Source organism: Pteropus medius, unplaced genomic scaffold, assembly GCF_902729225.1.
Source record: "Pteropus medius unplaced genomic scaffold, Ma_sr-lr_union100, whole genome shotgun sequence".
Classification (NCBI taxonomy): domain Eukaryota; kingdom Metazoa; phylum Chordata; class Mammalia; order Chiroptera; family Pteropodidae; genus Pteropus; species Pteropus medius.
In genome coordinates, this window is record NW_024344378.1 from 31,651,231 (window position 1) to 31,665,252 (window position 14,022).

Consider the following 14,022-nt stretch of genomic DNA (forward strand, 5'->3'; position numbering starts at 1 on the left):
TGTTTCTTAAAGTATGTTTGAGAAAATTCTACTTAAGATATAAGTATCCCTGGTAAATGAAGAATTGAGAAGATATAAGTTTAATATCCTTAAAATGTACTTGCTGTTATTTTGCTATGAGATAAATACTTCAGAAAACAGAATTTAAATCAGTAATGTAAAATACAGTTGTCTCTGTGATTACATTCAGTCTGTAGATAAGAAAGTGCCTAATTTACGGCACCGAGCTTTATGACTCCCAGGATAAGAATTAAAAAATATCTTATTATGCCTGGATGTTTTTCTCTTCATCTCCTTGTTCTGCCTTTTCTTCTTTTGGGTGGGGCTGGGAGCAATAAGTTGGTTTAGGATAAGTAATTTTTTTTTTTAATCTAAACAGAGTTTTTATTTATTCTGAAATTATGTAGTAGTGATTAACAAATTAATATGCCTGACAAATGAAAATCATAGAACATGCTAAACTATACCAAGGATTGGTAGAAAGAGCCATTTCTAAATTGAACTTAAATTGGAATCCAGTAAAAGACATTATTGTTTTCTTTTAATGATGAGTATGGGAGAAGGGGATGTTAACTAGAGTTTTGGGGGAATAAAATTAATTAGTGAAGAAGACTCATTTTGATGTGGCTTACCTCCTTCATGCTCCCATCTTTGTCTGACATTTGTCTGTGAAAGAGAAGAATCATGTTTATAGAACAGTGTCTGTCTTATTCTGGTCAAGGCTAAAGGGATTAGAGGTAGACCTAATCCAAAATTTGATCAGTGACAAATCATATTCCGTATTATTCAAACTGAAATTAAAAGAAATAAAGACTGCAATCAAATAATGGTGAGAACTAGTAAACCAAAATTCACATCACAGTTGATTTAACTATATTAGACACCTCTGAATATACTCCTTTTTAATTGATATTTTCCCATTTTGATATATGTGAGCAGATTTTTTTTGTTCTCCTTTTCTGCCTGACCCTGCTAAGTCACCACTCTGATCCATATTCCACTTCTTGTATATACATTTTGTCTTTATATCTCCTCTTTCTTTTCTCTGTAGTCTTGCTTTAGCTTAGGCAATCTTTTCTATTCCAATTTCTATGTGGATAAATCTATAATTTCTATCAACTCTTTCAGTAAAAGTAACTCTAGATCTTTGATTTTCTAGCTTCTTAATGAATATCTGCAGGTAGATTTTCACAAACTCAGTGTTCTCCTAAAAAAAATCTTCCTCACTGGAAATGCTAGTTGTAGTACACAAGCATTTAATTGAACTGAACTGTAATCATTCATGGTGAGGAGAAAAATGAAATGTAGGTTTCGAATCAGCCCTTAAGGGATAAATATTGCTGGGAGAGATGAAACAGGAAAAGGATCTTCTAAATGTAGAGAACACCATGAAGTACAAAAGCAGGTTTACACATTTTATATTCCTAGGAGAGTGAGAGTAGGCTGTCTAAAGCAGAAAGAGATTGGTGAGAAATAAAGTTGGATAGTTAGGGAGAGACAAAATTATGGTAGAATTTGAAAGCAGAGACATTTAAACACATTTCGTTTTGTTTTGTTTTAAATTGAGACCTGTTAATTACTTTGGAGCAGAGGAGATAATGAACATTTGTTAGTTTCTTATCTGGCCTTTATTCTTTGCTCCACTCTTTCTAAGTTTTCAGAATTTCATTCTGGATATCCATTGACCTAAATGAGCACATACATTTTAACAGAAAATAACTTCAGCGGTGGGCAAGTTGCTTAAATCTCTCCAGGCAAAATGAATCTCAGGAATCTTCAGAAACATTCTCTTGAGGGTTATAGAATTGACATTAATATATGCTACAGCCATGATATAACTATGCTGGAGACCAGCCAGAAAACAGTTGAGACAAGGCTAGAAAGATTTTTATCTCTACATGAGATAATTTCTGAAAAATTTTGAAGTATCATGAAAACTAAAATAATAAGTTTTAGAAAATACTAATGTGAAATGTCCTTTGGTACTATCTTACCTGCAAATTAGTTTATTTAGGAGGAACACGAAAGTATTAAATATTTTCTTGTGTCTTTTTTGGGTGAAAACATGAAAGTATTAGGCATGATTTGATGCATTTAGGAAATGAATATATTGACTTACCAATGAATTGAATTTCTTCCAACATTTTTTTATAAATTTAGTACTAATGGAACTAAAAGGAGAAATGTTACTCTCTATTTCTTTTTCTATGTTTTTAGCTTTGATTTTTTTAAAAGACTAGTTCTTTAGAGCAGTTTGAGGTTCACAAACAAAATTGTGAGGAAGGTACAGGGATTTCCTGTATACCTCTCACCCCCACACATGTATAACTTCCCCTCCCCCATCAACATCACTCACCAGAATGGTACATTTGTACCAGGAATAAAACTACATAACACACTATAATTACCATGCAATGTCAGTGGTTTACCTTAGTGTTTACTCTTGGTGTTGTATATTCTGCAGGTCTGAATAAATATATAGTGGCATATCTCCATTATTATAAGATCATACAGAGGATTTTCACTTCCCTAAAAATTCTCTACATTCTGCCTATTTATCGCTTCACCCGCACTCCCACCCCAGCAACCACTCACCTTTTTATTATCTCCATAGTTTTGACTTTTCCAGAATATTATATAGTTGGAATTATATAGTATGCAGCCTTTCAGATGGCTTCTTTCACTTAATGATATGCATTTAAGATTCCTCCATGTCTTTTCATGACTTGATAGCTCATTTCCCTTTAGCAGTGAATAATATTCCATTTTCTAGATGTACCACAGTTTATCCATTTGCCTACCAAAGGCCATCTTGGTTGCTTCTAAGTTTTTGCAATTATGAATACAGTTGCTATAACATCCATGTACAGATTTTTGTGTGGACAAAAGTTTTCAACTCTTTTGGGTAAATATCAAGGAGCAGGATTGCTGAATCATGTGGTAAGAATATGTTTAGTTTTTTAAGAAACCACCAAATTGTCTTCCAAAGTAGCTGTACCATTTTGCATTCCCACCAACAATGTATGAAAGATCCTGTTACTTCACATCCTCATAGCATTTGGTGTTCTCAGTATTCCAGATTGGGGGCATTCTAATAGGTAAATGGTTTTAACTTAATGTTTTAATTTGATTTTCCCTGAACAAATATGGTGTGAAGCATCTTTTTATTTGCTTATTTATCATCTGTATATCTTCTTTGGTGAGGTATCTGTTACAAACTTTGGCTCATTTTTCAATCAGTTTGTTCTTATTGTTGTGTTTTAAGAGTTCCTTGTATATTTTAGATGAGTCCTTTATCAGATGTATCTTTTGCAAATATTTTTCCCTGTATGTAACTTGTCACCTCCTTCTTTTCACACTGTCTTTCACAGAACAAAGGTTTTTAATTTTAATGAAGTCCAGATTATCAATTATTTCTTTGATAGATCATGTCTTTGATGCTGTATAGAAAAAGGTGTCACTATATCTAAGGTTATCTAGATTTTTCCTATGTTATCTTCTAGGAGTTTTGTATTTCTGCATTTTACATTTAGATCTATGATCCTTTTGGAGTTAATTTTTTATGAAGATTATAAAGTCTGTGTCTAGATCCCTTTTTGTATTGTATGTGAATGTTCTGTTGTTCCAGCACTCTTTTTTTGAGAAGCTATCTTTGCTCCATTATATTGACTTTGCTCCTTTGTCAAAGATTAGTTGACTATATTTCTGGGGGTCTATTTCTGGGCTCTCTATTCAGTACCTCTGACCTGTTTGTCTATGTCAATGCCACACTCTCTTGATTACTGTAGCTTTATAGTAAGTCCTGAAGTTGGGTAGTGTCAATCTTCTAAATTTGTTCTTTTCCTTCAATATTGTGTTGCCTATTATGGATCTTTCGCCTCTCCATATGAATCAGTTTGTTGACATTCATAAAATAACCTTCTGGGATTTTGATTGGGGTTGCATAGAATCTATAGATAAAGTAGGGAAAAAAATAACATCTTGACAATATTGTATTTCTATCCTTGAACATGGAATACTAATTTATTTATTTAGTTCTTTGATTTTGTTCATTGGAATTTTATAGTTTTCTTCCTACAGATCTTATATACATTTTGTTGGATTTATAGCTAGCTATTTCTTTGTTTTGAGTGCTATTGTAAATGATATGGTATCTTTAATTTCAAATACTACTTGTTCATTGTTGGCATATATAAAAACGATTGACTTTTGTACATTAAACTTGTATCCTACAACCTTGCTGCAATCACTTATTTGTTTCATGAGTTTGTTGTTGCTGATACTTTTGGATTTTCTATAGAGACTATCAGGCCATCTAGGAACAAAGACAGTTTTATATTTTCCTTTCCAAGCTATATACCTTTTATTTCCTTTTCTTGCTTTATTGCATTTGTAAGGACTTCCAGTACTATGTTGAAAAGAAGCAGTGCAAGGAGATATCCTTCCTTTTTACCTAATCTTAGTGGGAAAGCTTCAGAGTCTCTCATATAGTATGATGTTAGCTGTAGGGATTTTTTTTAGATAGTCTTTATCAAGTTGAGAAAGTTCTTCCCTATTCCTACTGTCTTAAAGTTTTCATCATGAATGGGTGTTGGATTTTGTCAAATGCTTTTTCTGCATCTATCAATGTGATCATGTGATTTTTCTTTTTTAGTCTGTTTGTGTGATGGATGACATTAGTTGATTTTTGAATGTTGCACCAGCCTCCCATACCTAGAATAAATCTCATTTGTTTATGTTGTATAATATTTTTATACCTTTTTACGGTTCTGTTTGCTAATATTTTGTCAAGGATTTTTACATTTATGTAAATTTTTATACTTCTATACATGAGAGCTATTAATCTGTCCTTTTCTTATGATGTCCTTGTCCGGTTTTGATATCAGAATAATGCTGGCCTCACAGAATGAGTTAAATTATCCCTTTGCTATACCCTCTAAAAGAAATTGTAAAAAATTGGTATAATTTCTTTCTTAAATGTTTGGTAGAATTCACCAAGGAACACATCTGGGCCTGATGCTTTCTGTTTTGGAAGGTTATTAATTATTGATTCAATTTATTTTATAGATACAGGCCTATTCAGATGTCTATTTCTTTTCATGTGAATTTTGGCAGCTTGTGTTTTTCAAGAAATTGGTTTATTTTATTTAGGTTATCAAATTTGTGGATATGGAGTTGCTCATGATAGTCTTTCTCATGAGATTTGTAGTGATGTCCCTTTCATATTTGATGTTAATAATTTTTATCTTTTCTCTTTTTTTGCTTATGTTAGCTAGAGGCTTATTGGTTTTATTGATCTTTTCAAAGAACCAGCTTTTGATTTTGTTGATTTTCTCTATTGATTTGTCTGTTTCTAATTTATTGATTTCTGTCCCAATTATTTTCTTCTCATTGCTTTAGATATAATTTTCTATTCTATTTCTAGTTGCCTAAGGTGGAAACATAGATTATCGATTTGAGATTTTTTGTTTTCTATTACATGAATTCAATACTATAAAATATAGTATATATTTTGTGATTTCCAGTTATCTTTCTGTTATTGATTTCTAGTTTAACTTTATTGTGATATGAGAGTACACATTGATTAGTTTTTGTTCTTTTAAACTTGTTAAGGTTTGTTTTATTGTCCATAATGTTGTCTATCTTAGTTAGCTTTGAATTTATTTCCTTTTAGATTAAATCTTTGTCCAAAGAGTTTGTAAAACCACTTGCTTCAACCAACAGTGTGCTGGAGCTGGCTTATATCAGCTTATAAGAGTAAAGGGTTAAATTTTGGTAATGTGCAAGCTGGTTGTTAAATGAGCCATTATTAATAATAAAATTATGTAAATTTGCAATTAAACAATTTATTAATAAATTAAATTATGTTAAAAACAAAGCACTTCCTACTTACTGTATACATTTTGTTTTTATCTATGCTCTTTAGGTTATTTACTTCATTGTATCTATATGGTGCTGCTAGTACTATATGATAACAAACTATTGAATATCACTTTTAATTCTGTGTTCAGGAACATTACATTAGTAGGTTGAATGGAGTATGGTGAGAATAGCTATAGAATATTTATATTATAGAAATAGGCAAATGCTACAAATCAGAGATCGATTTATTGTTTTCTTTAGTCTCTAGATTTAAGAAAATGATGGAGGAAATGTTACAGAAAAATAATGCAAATTAAACTTAAAAGTGTATTGTGCCTGCAGCTGTTACATTGTGTAACACAAATAAAAAATGAGAAAACAATCTTTTAGTACTTTAAAACTATTATCTGATTTAGCAAAGATGTTGATCATATTATTGATGAAGGATTGAAGTTCTGACATTGCTCTTCATTGTCTCACTTATATCTTAAGGAGTAAAGAAAACTATCAACCAGTATGCACATCAGTACCACACATATTTGTTAATTGCAACTATAGGTTGGCTATGGTTGGAAAAATCAACCAAAGTTTTCACATTGTTTGTATCAGTTAAATTTATAATAATCTGATGTACATATACATACACATGTTTTTTTTCTAGAGGACCAGTTGTTAAAGGATCACTAGCACACTACTGGCTACATCTTTTTATTGCACTTTTTACTTGATTCGCTGAAGCCTCAGAAAGAGTAAGAACTTTTCAAGGGTCAAGTCAAAATGAGAAAGCAAGCAAACTAGTTTGCTTCAAATATCTCCTCAACCAGTAAGAACAATAAAAACTTGATATCATAGAGAATTGTACAAAATTGATCTTTCTCTTAAGTAAATTGCCTTTGGTGGTAAATGCTACGGTAGCAGTAGCTAAATATTTCATGAAGAACTTTTTGTTACTCTTAAAAATTGATAGTGTCAGTATTTTTCAACTTGGAAAGAGTTCAAAAATGCACTTTTTCTTCTTTTATTTTTCTACTTTATTTCTTGTTTCTTTGTATTTTTATACCATCTGTTTCTTCCAGAGTAATTCTGCCCCCTGCAGGAAATGAGCAGATGATGGTATTTTCTTGCTATAAATTCAAGTCGTTAAAATATTCTGAAAGACATTAAAAAAAACAGATAAACATGTTCTTGTTAGTGCTCTCAGGTCAATGTGCTTCTCATAAAACAGAATTATGTTTGTTATTATAGAAATTAACATTTATCTCATTTTCTAATAAGAAATTTTTATAATTTCTCCTTTTAGGTTTACAAAGTGTGATTTTTTTTTTCTTCCAGCAAACTAGTACAATGCTCTGCATATTTTAGTGCTTAAATATTTTATAAAAGAATGAAATTTATTTATTTTACTTCTTTTCCACTTCCAAATATCTCTATTTTTCAGAGAGTGTTTGAGTTAATTTATTAAATAAACTGTAGAAAAATACAGCATAAATATTTTCCCCTTTTAATCTCTCATTCTTTGATTCTATTTCAATTTGGACCAATAGATCCAGTCTACGTATGTCAACTTTGTTTCGAATGCAAGAAAGTTGCTAGAAAATGTGGCAGAATTTATTTCACTTTGGTACCTGCTCTGACAGCACTAAGTCATTTAAATAGGGTTTCACAGACTCTATGTATGCAGTTCTTTCAGTTGGGCACTAGTCTCTCCTTTTCCTATTCATAGCAGAAATGGAAAACAGCTGGTCACCAGCTTCCCTGCATTGCTTACTAGTTTGACAGAGCAGAACCTCAGACACCATTTGTTGTTTTTCATGCTACAGGCAAGGTGATTGAAACAAGATAAACATGCCAGAAGAAAAAAGAAGGAAAATACCTCAGAATAATTTGGGTGTGAAAAAATAAAATCCTCTTTGAACTTCCTAAAGAAAAGCTCAGGGGACTGTGTATAATGGGGAGAGATATATGCAGTTAATATTAAAAAAAAGTTTATGTTACAAGGGAGGAAATAAAAGGAGACTATATGTCTCTGGGGAGTTATGAAAGAATATGGAATTTCATCTTTATATAGAAGTACAGAAAATTGTTTTTCATGTTCATCGTGCTCCAAAGAATTTTTTTGTTTTATTTTGCCATGGCTTCTATGCCTTCTTTAAAAAAAATTCTTAGCTAATTTATCTTTAATTAGAGAATTTTCTTCCTATTGCCACTGGTATTTCACACTTAAATTTAAAGATGCTATTCTTTACAATGAGTAAATCACAAAGCAATTTAAAAATAAAAATCTCAAGAATCATTTCAAGATGAACTTTTAATTTTAGATTAATTTTAGATTTAAAGAAATATGCAAAGATAATACAGAGTTTCTATATACCCCTAACTGTTTTGCCATTGTTACTATCTTGCGTACATTTATCGAACTAAGAAACTGACATAGATATATTATTATTAACTAAACTCCAAATATTGTTTAGATTCCATCAGTTATTTTCACTAATATCCTCTTTCTGTTCCAGGATCCAATGCAGGCTACTATATTGCATTTAGTTATGGTATCTCCCCAGTCCCTTCTGATCTATGACAGTTCTTTAGTCTTTCCCTTGTTTTCATGAGCAGGTATCCTTTAGAATGTCCCTCATTCTAGGTTTATCTTATAATTTGTCATGATTAGGCTGGGTTTTCAGATTTTGTGGAAGAATATCACAGGTGAAGTGTCCTCATCACATATCAAGAGTAGATGATATCCACATGTCATCAGTGGGGATGTTGACCTTTATCATTTGATTAAGTCAGTGCTTGCCAGATTTCTCTACCATTTTTCCCTTTTCATGCTCTAACCTTTGGAAGCAAGTCAGTAAGTCTAGCCTATCCCTCACATTGGGTAGAAGAGAATTAAACTCTACATCCAGGAGGGGTGAAGAATCTTTTGCTCATTGTTCTGTGACTTAATTGGTCAAGAGTCAGTAAAGTAGACATGATCAGCAAGCCTAATTGACAAATGGGCAGCTGAACTAATTCTATTCATATTCACGTATTTCAAAAATATAAAGATTTGCATCAACTTTCCTAATACTGTTGAAATGCAAATTTCTCAACATTGTCTAAAATCAGTTCCACAGTAGAATGGTGATGGAGTCCAGGGCAGACTCACATGCTAAGCCTATTGTCATTGTCCAAAGAAATGATTTATGTGTCAAATGGTGAAAGTTGGAGGAAATATCCCCAACTATTCGTGTTTTCCCACATTGTTTCATCCAGATTTTAAGTTTGAATGTGACTCATGTAACCTTCTAGCAATAAAGGCCTAAATAAATTTCCATATGAGCTAATTCCAACATGTAGTGTAGGAGCCTCCTAAGACAAGGGATTCATCTTCATATTTTAGTGTCATCAAACATTTGTGACCATAAATCTGTCTCTGCCAAACTTACTAAATGTACATTAAAAAAAAAACAAAAAAAAGCCATTTTGGTTTTTGTTTCTGAGTTTCCTTCAAAAGCATGGGTCTTCCAAAATACTAATTTAAGATAATAGCCATAGATGCAATTGTCCCATTGACCAGTAAGCCTGTGTCAAGTACCTACCTACTCTATCTAGCCCTATGACGAGGGTTGAGAATTTTTTTTCACCCTGAGGATCCTTCAGATGATTTTCTTTTTGTTTTTTCTAAATAATTGTTATGAGCAAATGAACATTTGGACAAATTATATATAACTAACCCATCAAATGTTTCTTCTTCTTTCCCCTGTTATAAAGTGAGACAAATTTGTGTTCTTATGGTATCATATGATATACATTTTTTGAGTTAGCCTCATTCATAACTTCATTTAACCTACCAATACTTCTTTTTCTTCTTTTTTACTCACTTCTAATTTATATAAATTTAAAGTATTTTATGTATGCTAGAAGTCACTTTAAATCCTTTTAGAAACAAGTTGAAGCAAAAATATAGAAATAAAATTAAAATATTGGGAGATACTCAGGAGAAGCCTGGGGTCTGCAGATAATTATAACTCAACATGCTTGGGCACACAAACTTATCACTTTTTGGTCCCTTTTTTCTGGAAGCCTGATAGCAACAGAGGGTAGTGGTCAGCTGATAACTTAGACCAGAGGTACCAAGCTGAGAGGGTTTTTTTTTTTTTTTTTATGAATGTCTTTCATATAACACTGCCCTTTGAGTCTATTTAGAGCCAGAGCACAAGTCAGCAAAATGTAAATCTAAAAGATTGTGTGGTAGAGAAGGACCCTTAGCATAATCTGATATATCACTTGGTTATAATGATCACTTTGTTCTGCTCCCCACCCTGGAATAATGACAGACTATTACCAGAGGGCCATGACAAGTTTCATTCTCTTGAACTGTCTAGCTTTGTCACTTTCCTTTGCTAATAGTCACTTACTGAGTCAGAGAAGCTGCAGACACTGCAAATAGAATGATTCCTCATATGTCTCAAGGGGTACAGTTTTCTGAGCTACAAATCTACCAAGGGCATGAAAAAGAGAAGAAACCAAAAAAGAAACCATTGCTGCTAATTCAATTGTGGGTTTCCTTGGATCAAAGACTAACTACTATAGCATACCAAGTTCAAAACTTTACTCATAGGATGCTGGAGGCCCTCTCCTCATGATTTATATTAAGGCCTATATAAGGTACACATGTGGCCTTTATGGAAGTATATTTAAAAGATTCTTTTTTTATCACTGGCAAACTGAGAAACAGCATACAAGGAGGTCCTATTCCAATGATGCTGTTTCAGTGCTAGAAGGTTGGAGGAAGTGAGGAAAATGAATAGATAAAAGAAGAAAGATATAGTGAACACCAAGTAGGATTGAATTTCGAAGGAGCAAATAAAAATTTCTCACAAATGAAGTCATCCCATTTGAACACATAGCCAAATAATTAAAATGTCAGACAGTTTGGTTCCCGGGGCCATAAGACATTATGGGAACAAGGGGAAAAACATTAGTAGGCATGGGGATAATTTTTTAAATAACTATTTTCAACCTCTGTATTGGAGAATGCACTTCACTGGAGAAAAATAAGTGAAAATTGTTTAACAGGCATCATTTTAACTCTGTTGTTGAATAAGTAATTACTATAAATTTTAGTATACAAACATAGGTGTTTAAGAAAAGAAATTTTCTATATTTGTTATAACTTTATTTTCATTTCAAGACTATGTTCCATCAGTGACAAAACCTTAATCACGATCATTTAAAAATAATTTCATTATAATCAATTTCTTCAGTCAATTGAAGCCATCTTCTTTCCCCTCCATCTCCTTCTCCTTCCTCTAGCTATTTATCTTGTGGTTGGTTCATAGCTCTTTATTATTATTTTTTCCTTGTGGTTAGAAATGATAAAACAAGGTAAAAATTCCATCAGTTAAATTTTCTCCTTAGCAACTGGTATACTTTGGATGAAAACAGATATAGATCAGGTGATTTTCTGTGACTTTTTGGTGTTTTTTTATTTAAATACTTTTCTTTGTATTCACCTGTAGTTTATCAGGTTATTTATATGAATTTTTGGATTAAGTATTTGTTTTTTGCCTTTTGGAATACGCAGGAAATGTACTGTTTATTTAGACACTATTGGAAAATAATTGTCTCAAATTTTCTTTCAGCCAAACAAGTAGAAATCAGAAAAATGACTTTAAATAGCAGGCTTTTAAATAGCAGGTTATAAGTACATATTGTTCTGACTTTCTAAAATCTTATTCTGAAAACTGCCACTTCCCCTATCCCCATGCGTTATTCTTTCTTTGTTCCAAGAATTGGTAGCTGACCAGATCTGAGCCAACTCTAGTCTTCTCTCTAGTGATAACTAATTGGACCAGGAGTAAGCAACTGGTCCAAGCTAAACTTGTTAGTCTCTCTGGAGAACTGGAGATCAAGACCAAGATTACAGGTATTTCTGAAAGGAAGGTATAAATTTGAGTGTTTGGTGGTATTTTTGCTCTACTGTGATGACAGAGATGGCAGAAAACACTGCTCAGCAATAAAATGGAAACAGCAGAAACAGAGAGTAAATATCTGAATAATAATTGATCCTTTGGTTTTAGTTGTTCCTGAGGCTCGGTTTAAACCTGAATTTCATATTCCCGAGAAACCCTAGTATCTTTTCCTCTTTTAGCTTAAGTTTAAGTTTATGGTTCTTGCAACCAAACAAGTTCTAACCAATACTCTCCAATGTCTTTTATGCCAGGCTGATTCAGATGGAGTCTATTACTGTACTGCAGAGAGAGCAAATGACTTGGTGTTTCTCACTAGCCATGTGAAGTCATTTCTCTATCCATGTGGTTTCATTTAGAAATTGAGGCACACTAAGAAAACCACGTGTTTACAACTTCAAAACACCAAGTGGAAAATTCATTTTCAGAGCCTTTCTGATAGAGAGATATTAAAAATGATATAAGCCTATATTCATTGAATTTAATTTAGTGTTTGACCAATACATAGTTTAAAACATGAACATTTTTGTCAATTTAGCTATGAAAAATCTGCTTAAGCCTGGAGAAAAAAGTAAGTCTATGCTTTTTTATATATTTTCTAGAATATGTGGTTAAGGGCCTAATAAAAGAAGAAAGCAAGTCTTTGTCTACACATATGGCTTATTTTGTTTAATTGATTCTTATTTTCCAGAAACACAAACTCCAGCTTGCTAAAAAACAAACAAATAAACAAAAAAGGAAAACCATAAAGCTGTGCTAACTAATGAATAACGTAACTTAAAATAGTTAAGAGTGGTTCACATCCCAACTTCTGCTGTGTGACTTGAGTATTTACTCAATCTCATTTTTTTTCCTCTATGAAATGAGGATAACAATTCCTCACAGGAGGACCATGAGTTATAAGTGAGTTAATATATGTAAATCATGTAGAGTAGTGCCTTACTATTAATGTACACATAGTAAGGGCTCAATTAATGTTAGCTATTATTTTCTTGACAGAAATACTGGAAAATGTTGTAGTTTTCATATAGAGCTTTAGTTATCTTTGCCATTTGAGTACAATTAGCCTTTAAACAGATGGGGCATTTACAATACTCTATTTACCTTTGTTTCTCTTAAGGTATTTAAAAACAAAAACAAAATTTCAAATGAAAGAAAAAGGTATTCTCTATGCAATTTTTAGGAAGATAAGGGGCTCCACAAAGTCTCACGGTGACAGAGTGCTAAAATTCCAGCATATTTGGGAATCTGCCTATATGTAAGATGAACGTTGTCTTTATCTTTTCTTTGTGGTAGCATACCAGTATTTAGTTTTTAGCTATTGGTGACCCAGTGATATGAACAGAACCATTGGATACAGAGAGGTGATTTCCTGGTGGAGTTGTATGAGACCTTGGATGCTAACCTTTTTTGAGGAGACATATTCCTGGACTTTTGTGACTTGACCCTCAAAGACTTTCAAATATTTTTTCCTCTTATTTATTTTTTTTACTCATGTTATTTTAAGTTTTTTTTTTTTATCACTTCTGACTGAAGGGAAAGGGTTCCAGTGATTACACTTAACTCATTCTGTGTTTCTTTTAGAGGCTGAGGGTCCACTATCTGTTGCCATGAGAATGAGATTCATTTTCATCCACTTTTTCTATCAATAGAAAAAAAGCTAAGAGACATTTAGATATGTTTTTACCAAATCCAATTATTCAATTTATGGATTAGAGAATCAGGTCAATCAAAAATGACTGAAAAAAAATTAAGAAATAGATTTTAATGGGAACAGCTTTAATAAATTGATGTCAATTCTAAAATTACTGTAGTCAAAGATAGAACCATCCTAAAAAGATAGGCTTTAGAATAATGATTTCCAAATTTATATACCAGGAGAGCACGTAGATGTCAATTTCCTGCCTTGAGCTAAGATCAGAAAGCATTCCCAAGGTTAGTTTTTAGGTCAAGTGGGGAGGAATTCTGAAATTTCATTCTAAAATGCATTGGAGTTTATCTGTAGGCCTAAAAAAAAAAAAAAAAAAAAAAAAATTCTTGAACATGAGATATATATAGGAATATGCAAATAAACAATTTTGAACTGAGAAAGAAGAATGAGAAATAAAGGATAGAATACTTCTCAATTCAGCACCCCACTCCCACCCCCATCTGCATTTGTCCTTTACGATAAGTAATCCTCTTCCACTTGTATGTGTTGGGCAAG